This window comes from Oryzias latipes, chromosome 13 (genome assembly GCF_053564925.1).
Source record: "Oryzias latipes strain Hd-rR chromosome 13, Olatipes_Hd-rR_3.1".
Classification (NCBI taxonomy): Eukaryota; Metazoa; Chordata; class Actinopteri; order Beloniformes; family Adrianichthyidae; genus Oryzias; species Oryzias latipes.
The window spans coordinates 6,647,079-6,673,186 of NC_136249.1; the positions used below are offsets into that span (position 1 = coordinate 6,647,079).

Sequence of the window (26,108 nt, forward strand, 5' to 3'; positions counted from 1 at the left end):
CGAGCCGACCCGCCGCCTTGGGTTAGCGGCTGCCTGCAGGAGAACCATGTGTGTCCGAGCAGAGCTTGGGCCGCCAGCTCACACAGCGGCTTTGTTTGGGGCGGTGTGCGAACTTTTCAAAGCAGAAATGTCGCTCAGTCCTTAGAAACTGTTCAAACAATCACCTGGATTTGTGTTTCCAGTCGTGTCCCGACCAAATAAAGGGTGAAGTTATTCCCACACATTTACGTAATGTTAATATTCATGACATTAATAAAAGCACATTTGGAAGATCGTCTCGTATATTACCGAGCTGCTGCATAAAATGTATGTGGCAGCAGTTTGTTTACAACGGGTCTCATTTCCCCTCCGGTATTATTCCGACGGAAAGTGTGACCATGTGAACGTTTGTTCTAATCGGAAAAAGGTTTTCTGTGCCCATGTACACAGTTTGGATTCTAATCAGACCATTGATCCGATCAAGATATTTTGCCCATGTAACTGCGGCTAGTGATAAGTGTGCCCCCCCTTGATTTGGAGATAAGCCACCGACAGTAACATTTTCATTGGACCTTTCTGATCCCACTTTTGAAAATGCTTTGAAAGTGCTACTGCAAAGCTGATGCTGAACAACTCTAAAAACAGTGTAGTCAGATAAGAGTGGAGATGTTGCTATTGTAAGCAGTGTAGCAAGATAAAGTTTCTTTTAATTAGCACTTAAAACTATTTTCTGTGAATCACTACTGTATTGTTCAACCTCAGCCTAGCATGTCCGCTGCTCACTGGGCTTTTCTAACATCCACAGTTTTCACAGCCATTAGGTTCCTCCCTTTAGTTTAGTTTGTGTGTGTGTGTGGGTGTGTGTGTGTGTGTGTGTATGAGAAGTGAGTCATTTCGGCGATTCACACCCTGCATTGACCAAGACACACATGTGGAGCACTGCAGCCATGCATCACAGCCAGCATGACTTTTCTCTTCCGTAATGGTGATCAATAGCCTGTAGGATGAAAGAAACCCCACTGTATATGTCACTGGACCGAACCATAAGCCCCAGATGAACGGGTGTCTAAAGAATAGCCAAGGTGAGTCAACACGGTTTCTATAATGAGCCCCAGTGGGACTGCCACATTATATGTGGAAATGGCTCCAATTAGGCCTTCCAGCTGTAAAGGCTGCAGATTGGAAGGCTTGAAAAGTAACAAAGTTAGAAGAGAGGTTATGGATGATCTGGCTGTAATAAGGGGTCATTAGAATCCAATCCAATCGCTGCTCTTTGAGCTTTTATTCACCAAGCAGTGGTGAATAGAAGCTTCAGTGAATATCTGCCTCTCTTGTCTTTTTGGGGCATGACTTTCAATCAGACACGGCTGATGTTTCATTTTTTGTGCATATGCAGCATGCTGAGAAGGAAAGGTGAGCTGACGAAACACAGAATGGAAGCTTTGAGCCCCATAGACAGGAGGGTGCTCTGTAAGTCACATGGAGGAGACAAAAGTGCATTCATTTATGTTGACATCAACTTTTGAAGCTCTGGATCCTCAGTGACCTGACAGAATGACTGGAAAAGAAACTGGAATCATGGGTAATAAAATGGGGAACCATCAAAGTGTCAGATCTGGCTACTAGAAATCAGAGCTGTTCAAGAGGGAGTCCAAGAAAAAATAAGCAGCCCTAAAAGGTTGTGATGATAAATCAAAAGAGGTTTCAGACGTCTTAACCCTTTAAAACACGGTGATACCTACATACGCTCTTTGACCTACCAAAACTTCGCCGTTTATGCAATCAAAGTGAATCAGCTAATTCTGAGAAAGGTAACTTTACATTTCAGCTATGCACTGTTATGCAACACTTTACTAAACCTAACTGACACAAAATCACCTTTCTCCATGATGGAATCATCTGTTTCACATTGATTGTTCTTCCCTACTGTAAAATGCTGCATATCAGCGTAAGGCTTCTTTTCTCTGCTGCAAAGTCCGCTGGAATTACTTTTAAATGGTTGAAGAGTTGCAGTAGTTGAACGAATGTCAACACTGAAGCTAGGGCTCTGGTCATAAAGGGGTAATACACAATCAGACTGATAGAAGATGGCCAGTCAACAAACTCTACATGCTCAGCAACAGACCCATCTTCAGATGAAGCTTGTAAATTTTCCTCCTGTCCCTCAGTCACCTCACCTCCATGCCGTAATTCCTATAAGATCTCAATTATCATGTCTACTAACGTCACATACCCCATAAATGCCCTCTACATGAGCTTCCAGAGAACTGTAAGACACTCCTGCGCTCCCTTAAAGAAACACCTGTCAAAGACCCTCTATGGGCCCAAATGACCCAAAACCTGCAGCACTCATCCAGGTCAACCCTGGTTGAATCTCAGAAAGGAATTACTGTAAGTGGGAAAAGTACACATAGTGTTCAAATTTGATTTGGAAATGTCTGTTAGGGCTTCTACACTAGTTTTGATTCCTTGGTCTAAAAGTTCCAGTGATGTGGAAGAGTTCTTGGTTTTTCCTGTACTTAAAAAGAAATCACTATTTGCTCTTACCAATCACAAACAGCTGATGTAAAATCTCCCAACATAAAAGTCCCATTGACACTGCTAGATGCCTCATGAAAGTATTGCAGCAAGAACCCCCTCAGGGGGAACAGTTTTTTTTCCTGGCTGTCTTGGAATTGCCCTAAACTGTCCACATCAGCAAGCTAACTCCCATGTAGAAAGCAATAAAGTCAAACAATAACTTTCACTTTTTTAAATCCCTTTGGAGAAATGATGGGTTCAAACCTACGTGGAGAGGTACAATCTGGATGAGTCAACTTCAACTTCAGAGTGACATGACTTTATATGGAAACCAAAATGTGTTCTTTTTTCTCACTCTATGGCCAAAGCCTTTCCAAATTAGCCCTAAGTACCATATTTTCTGTACTGTAGGGTGAACCGGATTATGAGGCGCATTACGCGAGACAAAATAGTCAGGGATAAGTCCAGCAGTCTTCAGACTTTATTAACTGCATTCAAAGTACCTCTAGAACTTGTTTGTGACACGCTACATGTTAGCCACATTAGAAGCATTAGCCATGTTAGAAGTGTTAGCCATGTTAGCAGCATTAGCCACATTAGAAGCATTTGCTATGGTAGAAGTCAATGAGTTATATCACTAGAGGAGACATCACGTGGTTCCTCATGGGAGGAGAGCACCGCCATCTTGGTGAGGTCAAGTTACTACTGCAGTGCATGCATGTGAACACATTTTTTGCATAATACCAGTTAATTTTGCGGGTTTCAACTGCCAAAATCAGAGCACTGAGTCCATGAAGGAGGAAGGTATATCATTTCACAGGTAAGTACTAATTTTTTTTTCTTTTAATGCTGCAGGGGCTTCATTAATCATACACATGTTGACATGCATGATGCTGCAGGGCTGTTATCAACATGCTGCATGATGTACGGATAATTTGCTTTTGACATAAATGTAGATTTTATTTTGCTAAACCTGTATACAGCATACTAGGCTATTATAGTAATATAGATTTAGACATTTCTGACTCAGTGACTGAACTTTTCTTGCAGGTTTCCAATGGATTCAGACTTAAGGAAAAAGCGTATCTTAGCAATAAAAAGAGCTAACCCAGATGGATCACTGTGGTACCAACTAGCAATACAGTCTGGCTATGTTAGAAACATTTGTGGAAACACATTTAGATAAGAGAGGCCAGACTGTTTGCTTGAAACCCGACACAATAACATCTGTGTTACACAAATTGATCACTCATATGAATCAGTATAAATCTATTGTTTTTCTTTATTGTTGTAGTTGTTGCTTTTTTAGGGTAAATCTATTATTCACTTTTGGACTTCTTTTGAATATTTATTTTATTATTATTATTATTATTATTATTAATAGACTTATTATTATTATTATTTATTGGCTTATTATTTATTTATTGTTTGTATTGACTTACTATTGATTTGTTATTATTATTATTATTATTATTATTATTATTGACTCATTGTTGGGTTTTTCTAAATAATTTAAATTACATGTCAAAGAGGTCTAAAACTTCTAAATGTTTAGAAATTATTTTTAAAAACTCTTTGAAATTATTTTTGTCTTCGTAAGAAGTCCTGCAACAATGCATTTTCATTAAAGTTTGAGCTTTTAAGGCTGCCTGTTTCTCTTCTTTAACAACAACAAGTCATGTATCTATATATATATTATATATATAAATATAATATATTTACATATATGTATAAATATATATAAATGTAAAAATATATATAGTATATAAAAGCTACTTAGACACCACTAAAAGCAATAGAAATCATTGTCATGTGGGCGTCGTCGACCTCACCAAGATGGCGTCGCGCTCCGCCACCGTCAGCCAGGCTTCCCAAGCGGGCGTGTCTCCTCTAGTGATATAACTCATTGGTAGAAGTGTTAGCCATGTTAGCAGCATTAGCCACATTAGAAGGGTTAGCCATGGCAGTAGCATTAGCCATATGAGAAGTGTTAGCTGTAGTAGAAGCGTTAGCAACATTAGAAGCGTTAGCAGTGTTAGCCATGTATTCACATTACCTGTAATTCCCAACTTTGTTTGCAACACGTAGGAAAACATACTGATACCACAACGTTACTATGACCACACGGCCTCCCAACCCTGTTAGTAACACTTAAAAAAACTGAGTCCTATACGGAAACACGTTAGCCGTGTAGCGTATTCTCAATCACCATACTTAAGATTTTGACAGAGTGCCGTAAACCTCTACAAATCCTGTCAACATCAGTAATGATAAAAATATGCTACATCCATATCAGTGCTCCACAAGTAAATGTAATACTGTGCGTCTTGATATCTCCTTCAATGATCGGCATTTAGGCACCGAGCTGAACATAAAAAAAAGATCAATTACACCAAATTGAAAACATATTAGTGCTGCTGTATTTGAATGACCTCAGAGATGAAAAATCATTATAAGGTTGATGAATATATTGACTTAAGTTTGACTAAACCCCTCTGGACCTTGTTCTTTAATAAAGATTCTTAACTTAAAGGATGCTCCAGAATCATTAAGAGATAGGAAAGGTGTGCTGAGCATCTGCTCTTACTAGCTGTCTATAAAATAATAACGACCACTGAATTGACTAGAATAGGTTTTTTATCAATATTCTTGCGTTTTTGGCTCAAATATCATGGCTTCAGTGCCTTTTTTGAAGGTAAAAATCATTGTCTTTGATTAAAAATGTTTGCCAAGCCTATAAAATATAAATGTAGGATCACTGTGAACGTTACAGCTAGAGTATAGGTGCAAAGAAAAAAGGGTCAAAAAGAAAACAAATCTCTCTTTTTTTTTGAATTCACAGAAGAGGCTGCTAATGCGGTTTTAAGTAGGTTGCGCTTTCCTTGCCTTCTCATGCTAAATTTGTCATGAGTATTACGAGGTGCCAGTTGGCAAGAAAATGAATGGCTCACCGTAACGCTGTTGCTTTATGGAATAACCCTTGGATGAGCCCAGAAAAGGATTTACAGAGAGGCTTCCTCGTTATTGATCAGACGGTCTTCTAGTTCAGAGCCACACAGACAGTCAACCCTGAGAAGAAAAAACGCAAACATCTCATCTTACTAATGTCATTCCTATGTGAAGAGGTTCGTTTCTACATGATTTTGATTTCACTTTCATTCTACATTAAAAATCTACAAATATGAGGAGAGAGGATTTTGTTAGTGTCACTACTTTGTCTTAAGCTGAGATAAAATTACAGCATCTAAACATTTTTAAAAACTTTTTTTCCCTTGATTATATTTACAAGAAACAAAAAAAAAAGAAGAAGGAACTTTTGCATTTATTTTTCAGGATTGTGTTCAAATTGGAAGCGATTGATGCCAGCAGAGGAAGGGGGGTTGTCAGTATTTAAAATACAAAATTCAAATATCAAAATCCTTGTTGAGAAAAGCCAGCATTGAATTAAAAAAAGAAAATCTGCTTTATACAGATGTAAATCAGAAAAATGCAGTTTGCCAGGTTCTCCTTTTTCAGTCTTTGCAGTTGAAATATAAAAAACAAAGTCTAATCATGTGCCATGTTTGTTTTTCGACATGGCTGCTGCTCCACAGGTACCACTGATCGTCACCATGGAAACGTGAGCGTCATGTCTGAGTTACTTACTCCAATAATCTTCTGAGCTATTGTCAAAGCGTTTCCAGTGGTCTTTTTGTCATAATTACACCCTTTTTAGCCTAAACTAAAAAAAAACTGTGTCGTTTACTAGGACGTAGTTTCTGAAAAGCAGCAGGAGTTCATTAGCCCGCCCTCACTTCCCATCACCCATCTCTTTAAACTCACAGTCCCGGTGTAGGTACCGTAACCATTCAGGCTGCAATAACCGTTCGGGGTCCTTTCGACTGAGGATAACGTCACACTACAGTAGCCCCACTAGGACAAACTACGTAGCGTGGAGATCTGCTCGGGCTCTATATATTTTCATTTCACGTTTCCTTTTCTAACCCAAAGTTCTTTTCCCTTAGAATTACGTCTGACATTCTTCTTTGTAGTGTTTATAGAGAGATTTTGCCACAACCCACTTAGTAAAAACATCTGTGGCTGTTAGAATGAACCTGCTGCTCCACAGAGTGAACCGTATCTCTGATCAGAGCAGCTGGAGTCTCGTAGCTTTGTGTTTGTAGGGAAGGTGCTTTGTTATAGTGTTCGGTCCGGAGAAGCGTTTGGACCGCAGTCCGTTCAGCTGCAATGCACTTAATAATAATCACAATAAAAGGACATTTAGAAGATAATCTCACTCTATGTTGGAGCTCTGTTTGTTTACAACAGATTTCATGATATCTTCTTCTATGGTAGTGTCGTAATTTGTCCAGACCAATCACTATCTGACACGTCATCGGACCAACAGACAGCCAATCACATAACAACACAATGATTGACGTCAGCACTAGTCCAAGGACCCAGAATGGTTGTTGCTGGCCGAACTGTTATGGCACCTACACCGACACTCTCCCAACCTAACATTGGCGGTGCAACAAAAATGGCAAGCAATACTCTGAAATGCAATTTTCCGCTTAATCTTCTTTATATCTCCTTTGTTTTCAGAAAAATGCTACAAGAAGATATTAAAAACAAACAAAAACACCATCTCCATCGGAATGGGTCTTTAAGCCCCAAAAAAGGATGAAAAATTGCTATTTGGGGATTTTTTTACCCTCTCATATATTGGACAATCTATTGATCAGACTAAAACTCAAACATATTTTTGTTAGAAAACTTGCTTGTGTGTTTTAATAATTTCTACATGAAAATCATTTACTACTTTAAGGTGCTCATGTTAGACCTCTGTAAAAGTTCTTTTTCTGGGATACGCAATAATAGTTTGTCTCATGGTTTTTCCCAAGAAAATCTCTACAAAAAAAAAAACACACAAAAAACCTAACCTATTTAAGATTTTTTTTTATGGAACCACACCATCCAAAGCTGAGGTTCTGCTTTCTGAACAACACAGTGTCAAAGAAAGAATCTCTTGCAAAAATAAATAAATAAAATAAATCTGGAATAAAAAAGTGAAGTTACAAACAGTTGCATCATAAAATCACAAATTTTATTCCATCTGACTTTACAAAACAACAATATCCAGATCTGAGGAGGCAGTTTCCTTAAACAAGTGCTCCACATTCTGCAGCTCTGAGCCATCACAACATGTTATTGCTGCATTTACAATATGTGTTGCAGTAAAAATACAAATCTAATGGTTGAGTTTACATGAAGTCAAGAACCAAACATAAACTAAAGAAACATGCTATATTTAGGTGAAAATTCGGCTTGAAATCTCTCAAAAACAATTAGGATAGTCTAAAGAGCATAAACTCCCTACATACATTTTTAATACTTCAGATTGTTTTTAGAAATATTTACACGCCTGTTCAACCTGCATGAATTATCCTTACAGAAAAACACAACAGGCGCAAATGTAATTGTAGCGTAGGTGGTATAATGCCGAGTAAATATTGATGCATTAAAAGGCTTCCTAAAACTGCCAAATGTGTGTGTTATTATCTTTGAACTGCTCATTTTCCCTGCTAGTACGTAATCACACACAATGACTGTGTTTCATGCTTTAAAATGCATCATTAATCTGCGAATGATTCTGCAGCTAATGCCCTAAAATTGAAATGAGAAAACACAGACTGGAAAAATGCTGCTAAAGCGGGCTTGTGTCATTACAGAAGAAAGAGGCTGCAGCACAGAGGGCAGGAGGAGCGATGCAAAGCATCACCAACGGCGGCCTTACCCCACGTGCTGAAGTGGAAATCCGAGCAGCGGACTGCTGCCTCGTTTGCAGAATGACATTACAATGGGTGCATTTTTGCGAGGAAACGAGGTGGGGGAATATATAAAAAAAGTCGTTTAATAATTTATGTTCCAGCTTTTTGCTGTGCAGAACTCATAAAGCAATGCAGCAAAAGCATTTTTTGCCCCCCAAAAAAGCATGTAAGCAGTGAAAAAAGAGCGAAAATTTTCTGAATATGTTCTGCAGTATTGGTACAAGATATACATTATTATATTCTATTTTTAGCTTAAACTCTTGTTCAAGCACATCTGCTTGGAGACGGTTCACTGAAGTAGATGAATGTATCAGCTGCACCTGCTTCTGTCTTTCCGGGTATGACAGCTATGATTTGTGTCTTGGTATGTCATGCTGTATTATTTGTTTTTAGTGTAAAACACGAATGCTGAGTGTACATATAGTTACATCTGTTCAATGGGATGCATTCTGGGCAACGTCTATACATTTATCTTCTATCGCCACTCCCGGGTAGCGTTGCTGGAGCCTATCCCAGTTACCTCAGAGCAAGGGTGGGGTACACCAGGGGCAGTTCACTATTACTTCACAGGGCAGCACACACCTAAGCGACAACTTCTACACCAATTGACCAATAAAGAACGATTTTCCAGGGTAGGAGAAGGTGTCTGGTGTAAATCCATGTATGCATAAGGAGAACTTGCCGACCCCATAGAGAAAGAGCTGATAATTACAGTCTAAATGCTGTGAGGCATCATTGCAGACATGTCAGGCATATTTTTTACAACATTTAGAAGCTGAAACATACAGTGTAACACACAGCAAGATACTGATAGAACAGTGTTTGTATTCTGAAAAAAAATGTTTGTTATTGGTATTTTCCTTTTCCATAGATTTGTTAGTTTTACTATGTCACTGTGAATCATTGTGTTGTAAATCTATAAAAACTGATGACACATCTTTACCAAACACAAACTTCACATTGATCTATCCAAGTATTGTGTTTTCTGCACTTAAAAGACGTACTGTTGTTTAAAAAAACCAAACAAACAAAAACGCCTCATAATCCAGAAATATGGAATTATTCTGGTTTTGCTTATTGAAGTCAGAGCCATTTTAAGAGGCACACGACGTCAAAATGTCCGTTTTTTTTTACAAGTTTCAAACAAGGTTGGGAGGTATTGTAAGTATGTTAATGTGTCACGGTAACATTTGCTTTGGCTGTATCAGTCAGAGGCTGTGTCTGAATTCCCACCCTAACCCCTATCTACTAAAAAACAGTGGGTCAGGCGGTTGAGCGGGTCGTCCAATGATCTAAGGGTCGGCGGTTCGATCCCCGCTCCCCCCAGCCAACTGTCGTTGTGTCCTTGGGCAAGACACTTCACCCTCCTTGCCTCCGGTGTGGCTCCACTGGTGTGTAAATGTGTATGAATGTCCTGGTGATGGTCAGAGGCGCGAAATGGCAGCCACGCCTCTGTCAGTCTGCCCCAGGGCAGCTGTGGCTACATCAGTAGCAAACCATCACCAAGTATGAATGAGGAGTGAATGAATTATGGACACAATGTAAGCGCTTTGAGTGACTTGAAAAGTGCAGATAAATCCAATCCATTATTATTATTATTATTATTATTATATAGTGCAGCACTATGTGGTGCCCTGGATATTACAAACAATTCGGACGCCATGCTCACTACTTTTTTTTTAAACGGCGGATATGACGCCATCAATTTCAGGAAGTTAAAATCTAATTGATAGGAGTATTAATAAATCGACTGAGTTCTGAAGTTAAAAACATTGATGGCTTATTAAAAAAATACATTTAAATGGCTTATTTTTGGCAAAAATTGTTGAAACGCAATGCATTGTGGTCTATATTCGCCGATCTAGTGAGCACTGATGAACACTGGTTTTCCACAGAGACTTCTGGGAAATTTCTAAGGCAAATGGCAAATGCCCTATACAGTGCACTACATAGTGCACTACATAGTGCACTGTATATATGCAGGAATTTGCACACAACCTGTTTGTGTTTGTGTTGCAAAGGTTAGCAGTTACAGGTATTGTGACGATGCTAACGTGGCTAACGTGTAGCATGTTACAAATAAATTCTGGTGTTACCGTGAACACAGTTCAAGTCTGACAGACTCATCCCTGACTCCTAATGCTTCTTATAGTTTTGTGTAAATTATATATGACATTACTTCAAAAATGGACCATTCGTTCATTGATGGTGTGCCATAAAATCTGTGTAGTGTAAAAAATATGGTATATGATAATATCAGTTCAATCTGCCTGAATGTTTAATTTAATTGAACTGATTATGTCTGAGGAATTTTTGATCGTGTCTAATCAATAATGATCCGAAAACCTTTCTCAAATATATGATATGTTAGCTTGAGTTACTGTAAGTCTCATCATCCATTCCTACTTCTCTATTTTGACAAGAAAATACACAACCCTGCTCAACACACTTCCTGCTCTTTTCCACATCATCAAACACTCCTTTTCTTTTCATTTCTCCAGCAATTGTTCTCTGCCTTCTTATTTGCTGCCAGAATGCCTCTTCCCTCCCTCCATCCTTTTCTGACCGTCTCTCTGGGACCGTCTCTCTGTGTATCCTCTCAGATCTGGAAGGGACGTTCTCTCACTTTAATTCAAGTCAGTCTCGGCCTCCTGGTGCTCCCAGATACAGCTTGTGTGACAGCTTTGCCCAGCATGTGAGATAGCCGCGAGGAACAGAGCAGGCTCATCTGCATATATGTGCATGTGTGTGTTTCCGAAGAGAACGAAGCGTTTCGCCTAGGCATCCTTTAAAAAAAAAAGCCTGCACAAGGAAAGAATTAATTTCACTGTGGCAAAATCAAAGCTGTGCAAAAATCCACGGCGAAAAAGAGCCATGTAGTTCCATTTGTGTGCATTTGACTCGAAACATTTAGACTTGTATGGCTTTCTAATTTATGACATAACATATGCTTTCTGCTCCAAGCGTGGATGAGAGACTGTAAATAAATCTGTCATCATAAAGATCTTATGGAGTGCCGCCTTATTTTCACGTTACAGACACACGGGCCGACTGTTTGCCTGGCAGCTACTGCATGTGAAGCCATCTGCATTAAAACGGCATTAGAGAACGTTAAACGCAGTGTAAAAGCTGCAGCACAGTCCCCTAAAACAAAGTGGGTCATCAAAACGACGCCCCTCTCAGGGACAAGCTTCAGAAATGTGGGCCGAAGTTAATCGTGGAGATGCGGGTAAAATTTAATTATCTGAAGAACTGCTTCTAATGACCACTGATGTATTTTTTTTGTGCCCTGATCCATGCAACATAGAGACACTTGAATGGCTGCTGGTCTCCACCCCACATTAAAATGCTTATTTTCTGTACATGGAAGTGATTGGAGGAGGTGCTTTTTGTTTGTTTTTTGCATCGTCAATGCGGGTAGTTCCACTGCCAAAAATAATTTTTACACAGTTTTAACACTTGTGCTATCTTATGGGGTCCAGATGACCCCCCCCCCCCCCCCCCTTACATTGACGTGTTCTCCCTACCATGACAAAGGTGGATAAAGGTGGAAAGATTTCATGTCATCCATGGACACCAGTGAAGATCACAAATCATTGAAGAAAAAAGGTTCAGAGCACTGTCTAGTGGGTCTAGATGACCCAACTCCCAATGTTAAAGTGCCTCCAAGGCACCTTTTCTTGTGTGTTACGATGTCAACATCATTTTGTTTGCACAAGAATGCACCGCACCTGCAATGGTTGTCAGGTCTGACACCCCTCCCCCCCCAAAGAAGCTCTCCATTTCAAGTGGTACAAACGTCCCCAGGAAGCTTAAGGACACAGAGCAACAGCACAGAAACACTGAGAATTATCAGCATTTTCTACTTCACAAATGATTTTCACACAAGTCAAACTATAGGAAATGTGAATAAAGCTAAAAATGTGCTTGTTAGGTTTTTTTTTTTAACAATGTAGCAACTCAAACAGGATTTCCAGCGATCAGCAATATCATTTGGATTCATACAATCTCTTTTTTTTAACGAGCTTCTGAAAAAAAGACAAACACAACTGCACATATTCATAAGCTGGTTTGCCCTGGGGGGTCCCTCCTGGCTAAGGACCACAACTCTTTGCCAGCATTTCTTGCTAGCAACTAGGACTTTTTTTCTCCAATACTTTCCGTTTTTAGTTCAACCAAACAAACATTGAGCATTGGCAGAAGGATGCTGATAGAATTACTTTAGGAAAAACAAACAGTTCGGTGAAATCAAAAGCTAGTATAATTAAAACTGTGGAATCTTGGTAAATTAATAATTGTAACAGGGATCTTATAAAGACTTTTGAGGGTGAAAGCATGTTAGAAAATTCAGAAAGCTTTGTGAGGGGGTTGGGAAACTGATGCTTAGTTGAAATGTTGAACTAAAGTCACTTTTGTCCTTCATCAGGATTTGTTCAATACAAACAGATTGTGTTGTTTTTTTGCCTAATGAATGTCAATAATCTGTAGCTGCGATCTATTGCCGCACAGAGAAGCTCTACTGAGTTGGATCACACAGCGGAGACGTAGCTTTCCGCAGCAAAAGTTTAGTTATTGCTAATTTTTCAACCTTTTCTGAGAGCCTTTCCTGCTTTTCATCATGCAATCAAAAATAAAGCTTTCATATGTTGACGTTCTTTAATGATTGAGAGGTACTGATACCTCATGGTGTTGTGGTGTCTCCTTCTGCTCCTGCTCATGCTTTAGATCAAAAGCCAAATTCAGCTTCATCCAGGATATTACTAAACTTTTAAGGTCAACACGTACTGCCTGCACCCGTATGGGGGTTGACCTGTGCGGGTGCTGCAGGCTCTGGAGGGTCATAGGGAGGAGGAGCCACACTTTCAGGAGGTGTGTCTGGCAGGTCCCTGGAAGCTCATACGACCACCTCAAGAGACGTCAGGAAAATGGAACGTACCACTGTTGCGCGTGCGGTAAGTGTGAAGTATTTGTAAAGGAAATGTCGGTGACGGACGGGTGATGCTGCTGTGTGATGCACACAAACGCCACATTACAGTTGTTTTTCAGGTGTGAGTACTACTCTCTTACTGACTCCGCCCAAATGCCACATGCACGGGGTGTGCACATGATACGCAAGTTCACGTGGGACATCCATAGGGTGTCAACACAAACTACGCTCTGATTGTCTAATTCTTTCACTTCAAACAGTCAGTTTGCATGCGTGGAGCCCTAAAGGGCTCAACTACTTCCTCCTGGCACAAAAAACGATCCGTAAATCTTTTGGATCAGTGACAAAAGTCAAATCTCGCATTTCTATTTTTTTGCTTTTTTCTTTTCTTTCTTTTTTATTTTTCTATTTTTAGTTACTTATTTGTTTCCTTTTGTGACTGCTTTACTTGATTATTATTGAACACCAGTTTGTTTTAAAAATCGATATTACTTACAATTTGGTTCTTAAAAGTTAAGATTATCATACGGTTAAAAAATTTTACTCTGTATTTGGAATTGTGTTGTATTCTTATATTGTCATACATGTTCCATTTTTGTCTTGTATTCAGCGAATGTTCAATAAAAATAAATACAAAAAATGTACCTACACTGCTGCTGCCTAAAGAAGGGAACTGTTAAATTTGGGCGGAACTTTCAAACTTTTGATTAACCCTTGTGCTATCTTAGATGACCCCCCCCCTTACATTGAGGTGTTCTCCCTACCATGACAAAGGTGGATAAAGGTGGAAACATTTCATGTAATCCATGGACACCAGTGAAGATCACAAATCATTGAAGAAAAAAGGTTCAGTGCACTGTCTAGTGGGTCTAGATGACCCAACTCCCAATGGTAAAGTGCCTAGGATAGCACAAGGGTTACGCTGATATGAAATCTTGTTTGTGAAGTTTCTGCCTCACAATTACTGTATATAAGTGTAATTTTGCAGATGTTTGTAGACTAATAAATCTCATCTAAAACAAAAAATAAAATAAACTAAAAAACCTTCCTCCTGACTTTACCTTTGCATGTTGTTAAAGTGTTCGCTACGACCTTTCGCTCACACCATCCCCGTAGAAAAGACCCAACGACCTTAACATGACCCCATACATGTTTGCCATTTGTTTCAGCCTTTGTCTGCCTGAAAAGCTGCCTGTGACTGAGGCTTAAGGAACCGCAGGGCTTTTGAAATCCATGGTGGGGAGTAAAAAATGGAATAGAATTGTGAAAACTGTTCATACCGTCAGTCAAACATAGGGGTGGTAGTGGGAAGGTTTTGGATTAATTAGCAGTTTCGCTAACTGCTGATGCAATTAAATGAATTACAAAACTTTCAATGCCTCACTTGACCAGAACATTTTGAAGGTTAATGTCCAACCATCTCACCCCACGCACGCCGAAAAGACCATTTGAAGGGTTCAAATAAACCTTAATGAGGTCGTGGTGTCACCCAGTCAAAGTCCCTCATTAAATCCAATTGAAATGACACGACTTTAAACAGTCCATCCATGCCGGAATACCCTGCAGCGTTGGACAAATGAAAACGCTTCTGCAGAACAGAATGGCCCAAATTTCCTTTGCAGGTGCCAGAAAAACAATACCAATTGTTGCAAACGGTTGATAACTGCAGCTGCTGCCAACGATGACACCACCAGGTTTTAGGTGAAGTTCCTGGTTTTGGGCAGCTTCCATTAATCGATAAAATCATATATAAAGTATTTACTCAGGCTGTTTCTTTGTATTGATGCTGAACAATAAAACAACTGAATGATAGACCTACATATTTTATGGTTTATATAATATTTTCTTTAGTCCAGTGAGGAGACGATGAAGCCCAGAAGCTTTTGTTTTGACACTTGGCCTCTTCCTGCCTTCTTTATCTGATCATTTACCACCTCCACGCTTTAGGGTCACTCTCCCTGCTTTGCTATGATCTGCTTAGGCTCTCCAGCTCTCCAACCTTCACTTTCCCATCTTATTCCTCCCCCCATCACACAACAATCTCTAATGTCTAACCCAGAGGAGAAGAAGCAAAGGGGAAGTGAATACATTTGCCTTCGCTTTTCCGAAGGAACTTCTGTCTTCAATAAAACAGACAGATTTGACACCATGACAAAGATGGTGGGTGGAGGAACAATTACTGCCATCATTCTATCTTTATCTTTTATCTCCCCGATACATCAGAGAGACATCTCTGGATAGATTTTCACAAAGACATCGACATCCTTCACTTTTTGCTGGCATTATGAGCTCCTTTCATTTCTGGTGTACAAGGAAAATCATTACATGGGTTTCCCAGTGCCGGTTCCCCCAACAATAAGAACATGACAATACTCACAAACAACGCTCTGTCTCTCCCCTGCAAAAAAAACAAAAACGGCCCCTCCTCTAGCAGATTCTGTCCCTCTTCGCCTCGGCCCAGTCCTTTACAGTGGCAGGTCTTTGTGTGGAGCCCGCCTGTAATTGGTGCCGCTTGGGGAGCAGGGATGTGTGCGATGGAAGGCAGGTCAAACGCACCGAAGGCTCTGACATGGGTGACATCCACACTCGCCCTGTGTTTTCATGTCCTTAGGGCCAGCCCCTGGAGGAACAAGAGCACGAGAGAAGTGAGACGTGAGGAAGAATGGGCCTCCTCTTCCCAATACAATGAGAGCCATTGAAGAAAGGGAATGAGCGGGATGGCAGCGGGGAGGAGACAGTGTCCCACTATGACGAGCAGCGGCTCATTGTCAGTGGCTCTGACTGTAAAAGCTACGTTTACACATTACACGTTCAAGCCACCACTTTCACTGTAAAGACCATGTAAACACAGGCAAATGCACATTGTGGGCTTCTGTGTTCAAAATCCTCACATTCATTTGTCTCTACGCACATTTTTACGACCATGTAAAAATGTACAGTAAAAATGTACATAGAGTATAGGGCTCTATGTACAGTAGAAAACGGGCATCCATCGAACGAGCGTTGCAAGTTAAGCGGTCAAATTTTGACCAACCAGGGAGTCGGATTTGGGCGCGATGTATGGATGTCGTCCCTTTTAATTCCCTTTTAAGTGTCAACTGTTGGAAAATTGATCACGACAGAGAAATGAATAATTGTGGTTTGTGCCCAACCAGAATTCTGTGACACCAAGTCAGCCACCAGATTTTCACCACTTCCACATTTCCCACCAAGCTTCTGCCTACTGTAGGTGGCGGACATGTGGGGTGGCAGCAGTCCAGTGTGAACGCCGTATGCTTTCAACATGTTCTTTGAACGTGCCCAATGCGAACTTTGTATAACAGATTTTATCATATTCATCTGGATGCTATCACAGGAGATGATGGTTGTTCTTTGGATGATCTTTGGAGTCTTTGCTTTTGTTGATGTGACGCCATACTGTATATTATATCTGGACTGGACTGTATATTAGATCTGGACTGCGTGACCCCACCCCCCTCACACTCCAAATAGGTTCCAATAAGCCAAAATCCCATAGACATCTATAGAGTAGTAAACAGCTATTACTCAGTATTTGTCAGAATAACTATTCTAGCTCTGATACCTATTTCTTAAGATGTTCCTGCTTCTGCAGTGAAAGTTATTAAAGTTATAAACTGACCAATCAGATGCCTAAATGAAAGTAGGTGGTTAGTCGTTGAATGTTCGAAACGTTTGATAGACTAATTCTCCTGAGCCCGCCTTCTAATATGCTCAATTGGAGAGAGTGGTTGCCATGGAGATGTAGACTAAGATAGACACAAACCAATCACAGCTTAATAAGGACGTCTGGTTCCAACATGGCGACGGACAGATGGCGGAAAAATGGCAACTGAATTGACCTAAGGTCAGTCATTTTTTATGAGTGATGTCACACTTACTCAGTCCAGTTCTCTATATACCGTCAATGCTCATGTTTTTTATTCAACAGTCCAAAATGTAGTTTAATTGCTGTAGTTCTTCAGGAAATGCCCATTAGCTTCCAGAACATGGCTGGCTGCATACCTCGCTGTGGTTTCACAATTTATTCAGCCCACCAGCTATTAATAGTTTTCGGCTACTCATGTGCGTTCAAGCAGTATTTCACAAGCTTCATTTGTAAGAAATGAGACAAACAAAGCAGCTGCACTTCTTGCCCGCGCCACCACAATTCCTCAGCATGATTCCCTCAGCTACCGCTCTCTATTATTGATGAGACTTCCTCTGCAGGCCTCATCTGCTGCACCGCTGGCTGCTCTCTCCTCTGGGCAGACGCTGCGGCTGCAGAGAGGGACCAGCTGATGCCGCGTGAGGCAAAATAAAAGGCTTGGATTCTTTAACAGCCTATTGACAGGCCAGTGTCCAGCAGGCATGCTGTGCTGCAGGTTTGTTATTGGCTTAATCTAAATTCAATTGGGCTGTCATAAGGGGAGAACATAATTACCTTAAAGCCACGGGGAATGGCCTTTATACAGGTCTGGCGGACTCGGTTTGAGCTCCATGATTTGAAACATACTCTGCACTGCCAAATTACAGCAACAAAAGGGAGTGAAGGAGCATGGGGGGATGACTGTGAAGTCAAGCGAGGTAAAACAAGTTGCAAGGTCAATCACTTGTGGAAAAAAGCAGGGTTTCTTTTTTTGTTTTTTTATCACGTAGTAGCATGAAGGTGAAGGGCAACGTGTTTGAAATGTAAGTTTCTAGAAGAAATCAAGTGAGGCTCCAGGAGCATCAGGCAGCAGCTTTCATAGCAGAAATACAGTCAAGGTGAATCGGAATTAAAACCCACACCGTCCGTGACAGACCATGTCCCAGCCCCGGCTCCACCGCTACGACTCACAGCATTGTGTTGTATTTTGACGTGATGATGGTAAAAGACTGAAAACCTGCACCTCCTGGATGACAGAAAGCAATAAATCACTCCACCACCACTGATGTTGCTTCATGTACAAAATGCTGTTTGTGTTGTCAGACAATTGCAATTGCAATGTCAGCGTGGCAGATGAATGGCTTTAAGGTTGTGTGGTCATGTGATCGGAGAAAAATGGTGTAACGGTTTCATAAAAATCACATTTTGTGAAAGATATACGTTTAGAAAAGAAAGGATAAACATAAGAGTTATATAAATATCTTTAATGCAGTCAATACAACATGACCGTACTTGGTGTTTTTATAATGATAGTGTTTTCAAATAGATATAAAAATTACCAATGCACATCTTAATGGATCCTTCATTAGGGATATAGACTAAATGGCTCTATTTTGTTTTAGCATAGCTTGCTGGGTTTATAAAACTATAAACTGCGGTTGACGTATTGCGGTCTAGCTTTTTCTGGATTTTTTTCAGTGTGATTATGCCAGCTTTTATTTTTATGCTTGACTTATTTTTCTATAAAGGTTTGAACTTTGAGAATTTAAACAAGAGAGAAAAGTGAGAAAAAGATTCATGTCCGTCTGAGAAAAGGGTATCAAGTGTGTCGTGAGGCGTTTTACCGCCTTAAAACATCCGTAATCTTACTTGACGGGTTTCACGAATTGCGGCTTATTTTTGGAACATGTTTCCCACGATAAACAACGAAGCACTGTACATCCATGATTGGAAGAAAAAATTGTAAAACTTAAAGGCTAAGCATAAAATCCATAGTGTAATTTATCGCTCCACTTTGTTTACCCTATCCTTGTTCTTAATTTTAAGATATCAGACATTATCTGGCGGATGCTGCTCTGGTTTGGCCAGCACCCCTGGCAGCAGAACTGAAGCTTCCAATAAAGACAATCTACCTCACTTCCAGGTGAGCTGGGCAGTTGCATCACTCTACACACCAATGTCAGACTTTCACTTTGGAAGTCTAATTGGGGTGGCCGTAGCGTATCGATACGGCGGTCAACCTCTGATCGAAGATTGCAGATTTGATTCCCGCCTTACCCGCCCATGTGTTGAGGTCTCCTTGGGCAAGACACTGAACCCCACCCTGAACCCCCCACTGCCTCTGGTGGGTATGGGTTGTTGCCAGTGTTCAGCAGCGAAGCTGCCATCAGTGTGTGATTGGGACTGTGACTGTAGGGCACTTTGGGCCTTCAAGGAAGGTAGAAAAGCGTTATACAAGTTTACGCCATTTATCATTTGAACCAATAGCTAAATAACCCAAATTCTTCTCAGCCAATTACATTCATATTTTGGACTTTAAATGCACGAATGCTTGTCTCTCTATGCATTCTAGGCAGTTTGTTGTCCCTCCTCCACCCCAATCTCCACCTGGAGCGATGCTTTGGAAATAGGGGTGTAACGATTCGTTTTAATGATTGGATTCACATCATAATTTGTGGTTGACGATCTGATTCATAGTAAATATTGGTTCATTCAGAACGATCCAGGACATCTTTACCCAAAACTTCAACCAGAAAGTACCATGAGTATCTGGTACTGAACAGTGCAGGTGAAGTTTTCCATATTCCTTGTATTTCTTACAAGATAATAAAGTGTTAATAAATAAATTGAACTGTCATGATGGCGTGATAGTGTTTTGCTGCCATCAAGGGATTTTTTGTTATGGTAAAATAAATCTACCATGGCCCAATCAAAATGGTATTTTTCCAATATGGATTATTGATTTATGTCATTTTGAAATGTTTTTGAATGGTTTAGGTCGATTCAATTAACAACTTGCCCCAGACAGATCAATCTGGTTGGATCTGTAGCACAAAGAAATCTTTACTAACATTCCTAATATCTCTACTTATTAAGATGGAAGCCAAGTAAGGGCTCAAAGCACCTAAACTAAAACTAGCTTAAGAATCTACGGACACAAATGTCAACAAAAAGGTCATTTGATAGCAGACATACTAAAACCAATGATTGTACAATAGATGTTTAGTAAAGGGTCGTATAGCCCATTCAATTCTACAGAATGAAACTGAAGCCCGTTTTTTACCTTTCTGGTCATCGTTATGCATGCAGGATATGATGTCACAAAAGAATGATCCATCTGAAACGGTTAAATAAGCAAAACCCATTAGTCTAAGAGTTCTGTGAGTACCTTTAGTAAGATGATAAAGGCATGACTGTTTCCTGCCGACTAAAAACCATTTCTAGGTCAACCATGAGTGTGAATCTTCAAGATCACAGAAAAATAAAAGCAAGAAAGGTTCGTAGCTTATTGTTCCATTCACTTGCCGTAATTATATAAGCCAAAAGATCAACAATATACTAAAACCAAAAGATAAATGTAACATTGTCAAATGTTGCTACTGCAACCACTGTAACAAATATTTTTCCATTAACCCTTGTGCTATCCTAGGCACTTTAACGTTGGGAGTTGGGTCATCCAGACCCACTAGACAGTGCTCTGAACCTTTTATCTTCAATGATTTGTGATCTTCACTGGTGTCCATGGATTACATGAAATCTTTCCACCTTTATCCACCTTTGTCATGGTAGGGAGAACATGTCAATGGAAGGGTGGGGTCATCTAATTAAAGTGCTTAGGATGGCACAAGGGTTACACGTCTGAAAACTTACTCTTCTCCTGCCATAAACTCAAAGTGACAAAAAGTAATTGTCCTCTAATCTAAAGCTGCTTTGTTGCATGTGTCATGGCTCTATTGTCAAAGGTAGATTCTTTTCCAAAAAGAAATCTTTCCTCCAAAGCAAAACATGTTTTCTATTCCAACCAAAACAAAAATGATCCACAAACCAAAACCTACTTTAATATATCCATTCTTTTTATGTTGATATTAAGAAAAGTGTTTTTTGCTTCCACAAGCTCCACTGTGGCCTGAGCAGAAACTTGAGGCGGCAGCTAAAACTGTTCAGCTGCTGTTCTGTCATGTTCAACCCTGTGTCCAGACACCAAACACGTAATCGCTCAAGCAGATGTGTGTGGGTGCTCAAACACATTCGCACATTTTCAGGCCAGCTCACGCTGCGGTGCCGGCTGTGGGCTGGCCACCCTGACCACATCAGCGCGCACGTCCGACAGTGATGGATGGATCGGGCTATGTCTAAAGATAGAGGGCGGGAAGGGGGGTAAGCAGGCAAGGCCACGCTGATATTGATGGATCTCAAACCTGTTAATACAACTCAGAAGAGAATAGAAGTGAACGAAGCAACCCTCTTTTTCTCACACGTTGTTTTTGCAAGCACTGGTATCGATCTCCCCAAACAGATCATTTCTCACATGGATACTGGCTTATGAGAAGAAATCCAATAAGAAGCAATCAACATGAAAAGCACACTCCTCCTATTGATGACTAGAATCTATGTAAGCCTGGCGCTCCCATATTTATTTATTTATCCCCTATTAATCCACCTGTTTAATGCAGTTGGCTGAAAAGAAGCTGCAGATACTTCTGCCTCCAGCAGCTTACAATACTCATAAAGGAAAACTTAAAATAAAAAAAAACTTTTATTGTATTTTCCAGTGCACCGGAATATAAGGTGCACCGTCAATAAATAGTCTATTTTTTAACTTATGTCGTAAATAATGCGCACCGAACTATAGGCGCTTTAAGCGAGATAAGAGTCAGAATAAAGACCGTCAGTGAGTCCAACTTTATTAACCCTTTATGCTATCTTAGATGACCCCCCCTTACATTTACGTGTTCTCCCTACCATGACAAAGGTGGATAAAGGTGGAAAGATTTCATGTAATCCATGGACACCAGTGAAGATCACAAATCATTGAAGAAAAAAGGTTCAGAGCACTGTCTAGTGGGTCTAGATGACCCAACTCCCAATGTTAAAGTGCCTAAGACAGCACAAGGGTTAATGTGTTCACAGTAACTCTGACTTTTTTAGTAACACGCTACACCTTACCCACGTTACAAGTGTAACTCCCAACCTTTTTTGCAACACAATGAAAAACAGACTAGTAATGCTTATACAAACGTTACTGTGACTATGCTAACTCCAAACCTCGTTAGGAACACGTGAAAAAACCGAGTCCGATTTGCTACACGTTAGCCGCATTCACGTATTCTTGATATGCGTAACACATTGTTTACAAAAAATGATAAAGTTAATACCAACGTTACTGTAATAGTGCTAACTCCCAATTGTGTTAGTAACACATAAAAAAACACAGTCCTACACTTCCGCAGATTAGCTGCATTCACGTATTCTTGATATGCGTAACTCCCAACCTTTTTGCGACATGTGGGGAAAAATTAGACTAATACAGCCAAAACAAACATTACTGTGACTATGCTAACTCGCAACCTTGCTAGTTACACAAAAAAACAGTCTGACAACGCTTCAGGTTTGCTGCATTGGCGTATTCTTGATACGGATAACACATTGTTTGCATAAAATGATACAGTTAACACAAACGTGGTTATGCAAACTCCCAATTTTGTTAGTAACACATAAAAAAACACAGTCCGACAACGCTACACATAGGCTGTGTTAGCATATTTAAAATAAGACCCAACCTTGTTTGCAGCAGAGTTAATCCATAAATATGATGGAGGCCCATGAAGCCAGAAATAAGAGTCAGAGCTAAATCAATCAGTCCAACTTTATAAACTGTGCTCACAGTAACTCTGAAATCGGTTTGTAATATGCTACATATGCTACACGTTAGCTATGTTAGAAGAGTTAGCTGCGTTAACATATTGCTGTAACTCCCAGCCTTTTTTGCAACATGTAAAAAAATTAAAATTATTCTACTAAAACAAACGGTACTGTGACTATGCTAACTCTCAACTTTATTAGCAACACGTCAAAAATTAAAATACAGGTTAACCTGTATTTTAAGTTGTGTCCGATTTCCCACCTTAACCCTAACTACTAAAAAACAAAAAGTGCAGCGCTATGTAGTGCCGTGAATTTTAAAAGCAATTCAGACACCATGCTCACTATTTTTTATTAATTTTTTAACGGCGGATAAGACATCATCGATTTCACAAAGTTAAAATCTAATTAAAATGAGCGTTTTGTGACAATTATTTAAGAGTCCACTGTCTTCTGAGGATAAAAACGTTGATGGTTTATCAAAAAATACATTTAGATACATTTTTTAGTAAAAAATGTTCCGACGCAATGCATTGTGGTCTATATTTGCCGATCTAGTTAGCATCGAAGACTTCAGGGAAATTTCTAGGGGAGTTGATTTTGGAATTGTACATTCGGACAAGAATTCAAATGTAAGGGTTAGGGTGGGAATTCGGACATACCCACAGTCTAACACTTTCAGGTTAGCTACCTACGTTTGTTGACAACGTTTGCAAGGAAATGAATCTATCGAGGCTAAAAGGTTCTCTTTATTATAAGGCGCATAGTCATTTCAATATAAAAGTAAGTCTTTTAAATAAGTAGAAAATACAGTGGTGAAATTCCAGGGGACTCAAAGGTTGATGCAGGATACTGAAGGTACATTGGATAATGCTCAAGATAATGACTGAGTGAGTGGCCTCTTTATTTAGAAGACATCTGTCATTTCAGGGAAAATCGTTTGGTTTCCCATGAAAGACGACTCGCGTGCCTTTAGAGCATGGCTCTATAACTAATTCAAGAATGTCAGTTGGTGAGTAAACGCTCCTTTATTCTCTTCTAAGTGGTCAATATTAATAATGCACATGCAGGTCTGAGTTCAACATCCGTCTTGGCACAGTTTGACATGGAGGGTTACGCTGCTTGTCAACACATCCCGTCATTCTGTCCGTCTGTCCTTCACTGCCTGTTTTCCCCTCCCGGTGTGCTGCCACATCCTGTATTTCTCCCTGACTGTCCCTGACTCTGAAAGGCGTCACAAGCCTCTGACACCTGTTCTGATGGAAAGATCCAGTAATTGGAGGAGCTGTAGTGCTTGAGTTTTTCCAAAAGGCAGCGGGGAGGCTTTGGAGTGATGGACCCCGTGCAGGTGGGGAGGCAGCATCCTCACAGCTCTGCAGGCCACGCTTTGGAGCACAGGATGTCCTTTTTACATGAACAATCATCAAGAGCAGGTCACTCTGGAGTCCTCTGAGCTCCCAGTCAGCTATTTAGATCATAATTACTCATTTAGCTGATTATCAGCTGGCTGGGAGCGTGCAGAATTTTTATGTTAGCAGTTCATTACACTCGCATTAAAGAATAAAGGAAATGTCAGAGGCCTAATGGCAACGATGTGATACAATTATCTGCAAGGTGATTTATTTGAAAGATTTTGCAGTGATAATCTCCTGACACCCTCATACATTCTGAGAGGTACACAATCTAATTGCGTAGTGCGCGCACTGCCACAATGAAGCAGTGGCCGTTGTGAGTGATGGGAGGAGCAGACATCTCACGCCAGCATTTGCATACTGGTGACACAGTGCACATGCAGGCTGGCATCAGAGCCGCTCTGTGTCTACCCGCTGCAGCTCTGGAGAGCCGTCTCTGTTTGTCCTCCTGTTTCCGCAGGCCAAGAACTGCCCTGTGCTCAGCTCGGCCTGACCACCGGTTGCCATGGCAACCCCAGGCGACTGTGACTGATGGTGTTTAGAGGGGAAAAAAAAGGTTGTTTGATGGTTCCACCCCCCCCATCTCTTTTCAATCTCTGCCATTGATTGTTTTAATTTACTGTGGACGGGAACTATCAAAATGACTTTAATTAACTGAAGTTTTTCATTGAACACAGTGGATTAAAAAGACCAGCATCATGCTAGGAAAATGTATGTTATCATCAATTATTAAATACAAAGCACATCTGAGGCCAACATGTTTTATGATTCATTTTTCCTTTTTCAGTAAAAATGGTCAGAGCTGATGTTGGATGAAAATATGCAGTTATTTGAAATTCCATACTTTATTTGGCAAAAAAAAAAAGCGCAATTAAAGTACAATAAAGGATTTAGGATTACAGTGAGGTCACCATGGAATTTCATCCTTTTCAATGTAACCCAAACTATAGATTTTAGTTATTCATTAATTCAGTCATTCTTTGTTGCTATTTCTCTTTCTCAATATTTTAACTGTCAATGATGTGTTGAACCAATTAAACAAAAAATTTAGAATACTTTCAAACAAAATGATATCATTTAAGAATAACCTCATTGAAACTTTTGTGTCAGGTATTTAACCCTTGTGCTATCTTAGATGACCCCACCCTTCCATTGACGTGTTCTCCCTACCTTCTCCCTACCTTGACAAAGGTGGATAAAGGTGGAAAGATTTCATGTAATCCATGGACACCAGTGAAGTTGAGCGTGTCATGTGGAATTGTTGGATCCACTGCTCCTCTGTAAAATCACCAACCATAATTTCCCAAAATGGTTTCCTCCATAGCCACTCCCACGCGCTCCATGGCCTGAATCAGACGCCAACGTCTCCTTTAACCCTTAGATGACCCCACCCTTGCATTGACGTGTTCTTCCTACCATGATAAAGGTGGAAAAATTTCATGTAATCCATGGACACCAGTGAAGATCACAAATCATTGAAGAAAAAAGGTTCAGAGCACTGTCTAGTGGGTCTAGATGACCCAACTCCCAATGTTAAAGTGCCTAGGATAGCACAAGGGTTAAAAAAGCAAGAAAATACCACGATATTCTAGGGTGAAAGGATTTAGTGGCTCATTTCCAAGATTTTTTTGTTCATTTTTTGGAAGTCTCTGCATTTATTCCTGGTTCACAGGAGCCACAACTGAACGGTTCATTTATTTACACCATTATATTAAGCCTCTAACACCAATAATGTTGGCGGCGACGTTGAAATAACACAAGTTTTTCATCATAATATCACTGCTCGACCGTATACGTGATCAACCTAAATCAGCTGATTCGGACGCTAAGAAAAATGGCTTTTCATATCGGCTTTGTACCGAAATTCAAAACACATTAATAATAAAAAGTGTTGCAAATCTGCTTTTCTCCGTGACAGAGTCTGCTAGAACTATGTTAACTACGTCAACAGT

The 26,108-nt window shown here is 40.2% G+C and overlaps 1 protein-coding gene across 11 annotated transcripts in view; it reads right to left on the reverse strand.

Annotated features, from left to right (window-relative positions):
• The window catches only part of b3gat1a (beta-1,3-glucuronyltransferase 1 (glucuronosyltransferase P) a), a 123,583-nt gene that overhangs the window by 54,376 nt on the left and 43,099 nt on the right, over positions 1 to 26,108 (reverse strand). For 6 of the 11 annotated variants that reach the window (XM_023961212.2, XM_023961214.2, XM_023961213.2 and 3 more), the window contains exons 2-3: positions 15,614 to 15,856; positions 5,451 to 5,568 (exon numbers count right to left, since the gene is read on the reverse strand). The gene's annotated coding sequence lies outside the window, so the exon portion shown is untranslated. The remainder of the gene's footprint in view (positions 1 to 5,450; positions 5,569 to 15,613; positions 15,857 to 26,108) is intronic. The other 5 variants (XM_078956457.1, XM_078956459.1, XM_078956458.1 and 2 more) reach the window with 1 other exon arrangement.